Here is a 5,142-nt window from a genome sequence, read left to right on the forward strand (position 1 = left end):
GTGAGAGAGAGAGAGAGAGAGAGAGAGAGAGAGAGAGAGAGATCGCAACAGGGGTGTTTCTGATAGATAGAAACCGAGAAAAAGGAAAAGGTGGCAGGGGAGGCAGGGGCAGCAGCAACCAGAGGAGGAAGACATGGTGGAAGAGTTGGAAGAAGAAGAGAAGAGTCTCAGAGCGGCTCACAAACTCCTTTCCCTTCCCCTCCCCACAACAGACACCCTGTGAGGGAGGCGGGGCTGAGAGAGCTCTGACAGAATCTGCTCTTTTTCAAGCACAGCTCTTATCAGAACTATGGCTTGCCCAAGGCCATCCAGCCAGGTGCAAGTGGAGAAGTGGGGAATCAAACCCGGTTCTCCCAGATTAGAGTCCGCGCACTTAACCACTACACCAGACTGGATCTTGGGTGGGGGAGAAAGAGGCAGAAAGAGGAGAAATAAGAGTGGAGGCAGCAGTGGGGAAGTAAGAGCCAGCAGGCCTGTTTATATGCGTTTGTGTCCATGTGTGTTTGCAGACCTTGTGCCTTAGTGTAATTTTGCCTCTAGCCTATGGAGTTGTGGGGCAGGAAATAATGCTTAGAAGGAGGGCAAACAGGGTTCAGGTTGATTCTTAGCCACATACCCACCTACACTTGCCTGGGAAAGTCACATAACCTCCCTTTAATTACTTGTGCAGTGAGTGGCCACCCGTGCTATTAAGTATGGCTCGTGTCACCGTGATCCTCGGCCCGGTATGATAAACACGGGAGATCTGACCTTCACCTAGAGAGTGATGATGGTTTCTTTCTGTATTCTTTTCCCATTTCCCAGAAAGATGTACGTGGTCATTTCTGTGAAGGCTTAACAGAGTGATCATTTTTAACACCACAGCCCATCAGAGACCCTGCTTACCTGGTGGAGAAAGATTTGATAAGAAACATAACCCCTGTTACGTTACCTGCTGAAACATTAACAAACACACATGAATATACACCATCCTCCGCTGGGAGAGTGTCACATGATATCGGAAGGTGCCCCTCTTTCAAATGAATCCAACATAGATCTTTCAGGGCCTCACAAAATCCCCGGCACGGTGGAGGTGTTATTGGAAGAGAAGTGTTACACCCAGGCACCAGTAGCAAGCAGAAAAACCACTCCAAGTAGCGGTGACACCGAGATTTAAGAAGCCCCTCCCACTCATGCAAAGCAGCCCGAATTTCCTCCTCACTGCCATGATGCAAATAATTCGGCACTCGGAAATGCTTCATGCCCAGGTTGTTGCAATATGACAGCTTGGCCGGCAAGGGTAAGCAGTGGCCCACTGCTGGAGTCAATCCAGAAAAGAAGGAAGGAAGCCCTGCACTGCTATTGCTAAAATGCTGCATAGTGTAGGTTAGTAGAAACTCAAGAGATTCAGAGTTACTGGCAGGGGGGGAATCCAGAACATTAGTTGCATTTGAATTAGAAACAGAATCACTAGAGTAGCCTACTGGTATCCCAGGATGCTGAAAGGGGAGTTTTTTAAGGCTGAGATGGGCACTGCTGCCTTCAGAGGCTGATTGGTCTGAATTTGCAACATAAAGGGACAGCCAGTGGTCTGAAGCCCCCGTCACCTTGGGTGTAATTCCAACATGCAGGCTGCTATTCGCCTGAGGCTTCTGCACTTCCAGATCATTTGCACGGGATGCAATTCCTCCTTTTTCTGAGAAACCTCCCTGGTCTGCCCTTCGTTCTGGAGCTTTGGCACCTTCTTGCCCTGCATGTGTGGATTCTTGAAAAGCCAGCACATCCCAGCTGGCTCGGTCACCTGATGAAAAGGAGAAAGGGGCACTACCTGGGCGTGGTGTCTCAGGCGTCTTTAATGGAACTTGAGTCTTGTTCAACGGAAATTCGGGCTTTGTAGTCGCTGAGAGAGCAACGTGAGGCTGCTCAGTTTCCAGTAAGATCTGCACATCACCCGTCACGTTGGCAGTTACATTCTGGACAGCAGTGAGCTCCACAGCATGAAGAGAGGAAGCTTCCAAAAACCCAGCTGTCACCGATGCCTCAGTCCTCTGTGTCCCTTCGGTTGTCTTTTTATCCCATTGCTGAACCAGACTCCGAATCCCTTCAGCCACACTGAGTATCTCAGCCCCGACCCCTGCGATAGTCCCCTCTCGGCCTCCCAGCTCAGAAGGTGACGCAGTAGCTGTGGTGGGGACAGTTGTGCTTGCAGGCAGGTCTGGCCTCTTGAGGGTAAATATATTCCATACGTGTCCCGTTTGCTGTGTGGTACTTTCTGGGGGGATGTCCAAGGTGGTCGCTTCGGATGTGGTTACTCGATGTGTCGTCTGGTCCTCGGTATCGACAGCCTTTGTGGGAGGGAGGGTTGTTTTCTCTGAACTCCCCCAAAGCCAACTCCTCCAGCCCTGGGCATCTGATAAGCTACAGGTCAGCAACAGCAGGAGTCCGATATTCTGCACAGCTCGAGCCATTAAAAGGTTGCTTGCGGGGGGAAGGAGTATGCTGCGCAGCAGTGAGTGGTGAGTGGAAGAATTCGCATTGATCTGTCCTCGGGAGCTCTGAGGCTGGGAAGCACGCCGCTCTCTTCCAAGCAGATGCAAGGCTAGCGGAGGCGTGGCTCACAAAGTCCTCCCTCCGGCAGCCTCGGCTTCCCAGTTCATCCCAAACTTGCTGCGTCAGCCTGTCATGCTCTTGGCAGCAAGAGAGGCGGGAGTTACGTGCACACCTGCTGGCTTATTTGCACCCATATGAAGGCGCTAGCAACATTTCAAGGTTTAAGCCTGTCGCTGTCCCCCCAGCCCCCAAGCACATCAAGATTATTTTGGCACACTAAACAAACTTCTTCCTGCCCTCAACTGATAGTAGCAACTTGGCAAAGAGAACTTTCTCCTCTGTGGCTGTTTATGTGTAATTTCCTTGACTTAAATCATTAGCAGCACTATTGACAGCACAGACTCTCTCCTTCAGGGAGATTACCCATGGGAAAGAAACAGAGAAATTGAAGTAGCAAAATCTGTGCAACGTGGTAAACTTACTCCACTCACATAACAGCCAGAGAAAGAATTTATCTTTTAACTGGCTTATTCTACACATTTTGTCTTCCACTTCCAGTTAAATTGATAATACCGGGCATGATCCAGCCACAGTTCAGCAAACTCAAATGATTTTAAAGGAAGAGTTAAGCACACGCTTAAATATCCTCCTGTTGAAATGAATGAGACTAGACTGTGTCCACAGTTCTCAGGACTTGATACAAATGGGATATCTAAAAAACGTCCCAATGTGAGTAAGCACCAACACATTTCTTAGGCTTCATAATCCAGCCAGGCAAAGAAGAAGAAGAAGAAGAAGAAGAAAAGAGCTGTGGGGGGGAATGTCTTCTTGTTATCTCCTGCCTGCATAAGAAAAGCTGCAGCAGACGACACAATTCTATGCACACCTGAGAATAAATCCCACTGAACTGAGTGGGACTTGCTCATGAGTAGACATGCACACAATCGGCCTACAGAGAGGACAGGAAGCAGCAAAAAAATTCCCTTCCTGCACACCAAGCTTCTGAGGGGCTGACTGACAGTGGAGTGGGAATGAAAGCCGCCTACACAACGAAAAAGCTGCACATATTCATACTGCGCAAGGCAAATTAAAAGGGGGCACTTTGTATCCTGCTGACCCGCAGCTGCTTTCAAAGAATCTGTTGGGCAGGGGAGAGGGGTTCACAACAGCAAGGTATGTTCACTAGGCCAGTGCTCTTCAAACCCCGGGTCAGGAAACTTTGGGTGAATGGCAGGGCCCCAACGCCTCAGCCATAAGCGCCTTTAGAGCTGTGCACATGCATAGAAAACAAAGGTATCCTTTCACACACCTCCCTCTTCTTAGCACACATTGCTGAGAGGAGCAGTAGGGTGGTGAGGGGAGGTGACTCTGTGGTGCATAACCAGGACCTCGCCTCTTTTTGTCATGTGACTTCCTGTAATGTGCTTGCAATTCAGTGAGTTCCATGTTGCCATCTTTTGTTTAAAGGTGAGTCCCAGCTCTGAAGTTGCATTAGACTGACAGAACTAAACCCCATTTGTACAACTGTATGCATACAGAGCAGTCTCGGCACAAAAGAACTTACGGAGGTTCCTGGACATAGGGAGAAAACGCAGCACATTTAAAGCTGGACCTGCATAGACTTCATGCAGAAGTTGAACTGAAAATGTTTCATTACACGTATTTACTCACCTTGCATAGAAAGACTCAACAGTCTGGGATAGGTCGGCAATGGGACCTGCCACTGTGATCCCGCCCCCATTTCTGTCAGCAAGCTGCCATGGTGTTCTGTGTTGCTGGTACCTCTGTACAGTTGCTACCCCACCCCCCTGCCTGTGCGCTATTATTTTACTCTGCTGTAATGCCTAAGCCAAACAACTGGAGGATGTATTGGGGGAGTTCGCTTCACTGCCAGCTTGTTGCTTTTAGAGCCTGGGAACTGCACCTGTGTTATGTCTGGGGATAGCCTGGTTCTCAGGGAATGAGCGCGAAACCGTTTCCCTTCACCCGCCAGCGGGAAAGTGACCCATTGGTTCTGTATCTGTTTCAAATCCCTTTATTATGCTTGCTCTAACCGTTTGTAGTCAGTTCTAACAAAGAACGTGTTTGAGTGTCTTTCCAACGCTTTGAAATAAATTTTGCTTTTCTTTAAAACGTGGATTTATTCTCGATGCTTGGGGATCCAACAGATGGACCATCTTTTTTTTGGCCACTCGGTGTCTACACAGCAGCCAACAGCAGGGGTGGGCATCCAGTGCCCCTTGTGGCTTCCACTGGACATTTAGGAGAGTCCCCACCCTTTATGTCCCCCCACACACACATACGCACAACCACACTGTTCCCTCAACACCATTTGTAACTCTCAGCAACTGAAAACCTTCAGGCAATTTAGTACGTAAGGCTTTCATAGGGTTACCAAGTCCTACCTTCCATAATAGCAGGGGAGTCCTGTGCCCCATCTGGGAGTTCCTTCACGCTGATTGCTAGAGCATTGCCCAGCAATGTGCCCAGCATGATGACGTCACTTCTGGGTAACGTTATTATGCCGGGCATGTCAGCCCAATTTGGCCACTTTGGGGGTGAGATCCCCCTGCTGGCCAGATCTGGATTGATGGATTGGGGGCCTTTTCAGCA

General features: G+C 49.3%; 1 protein-coding gene across 1 annotated transcript in view; it reads left to right on the forward strand.

Moving 5' to 3' along the window:
• TRPC4 (transient receptor potential cation channel, subfamily C, member 4) overlaps window positions 1-5,142 on the forward strand; it is a 128,547-nt gene that overhangs the window by 122,546 nt on the left and 859 nt on the right. The gene's annotated exons all lie outside the window — the stretch shown is intronic.

Source organism: Gekko japonicus, unplaced genomic scaffold, assembly GCF_001447785.1.
Source record: "Gekko japonicus isolate JY-2015 unplaced genomic scaffold, Gekko_japonicus_V1.1 scaffold1886, whole genome shotgun sequence".
NCBI classification, from domain to species: Eukaryota; Metazoa; Chordata; class Lepidosauria; order Squamata; family Gekkonidae; genus Gekko; species Gekko japonicus.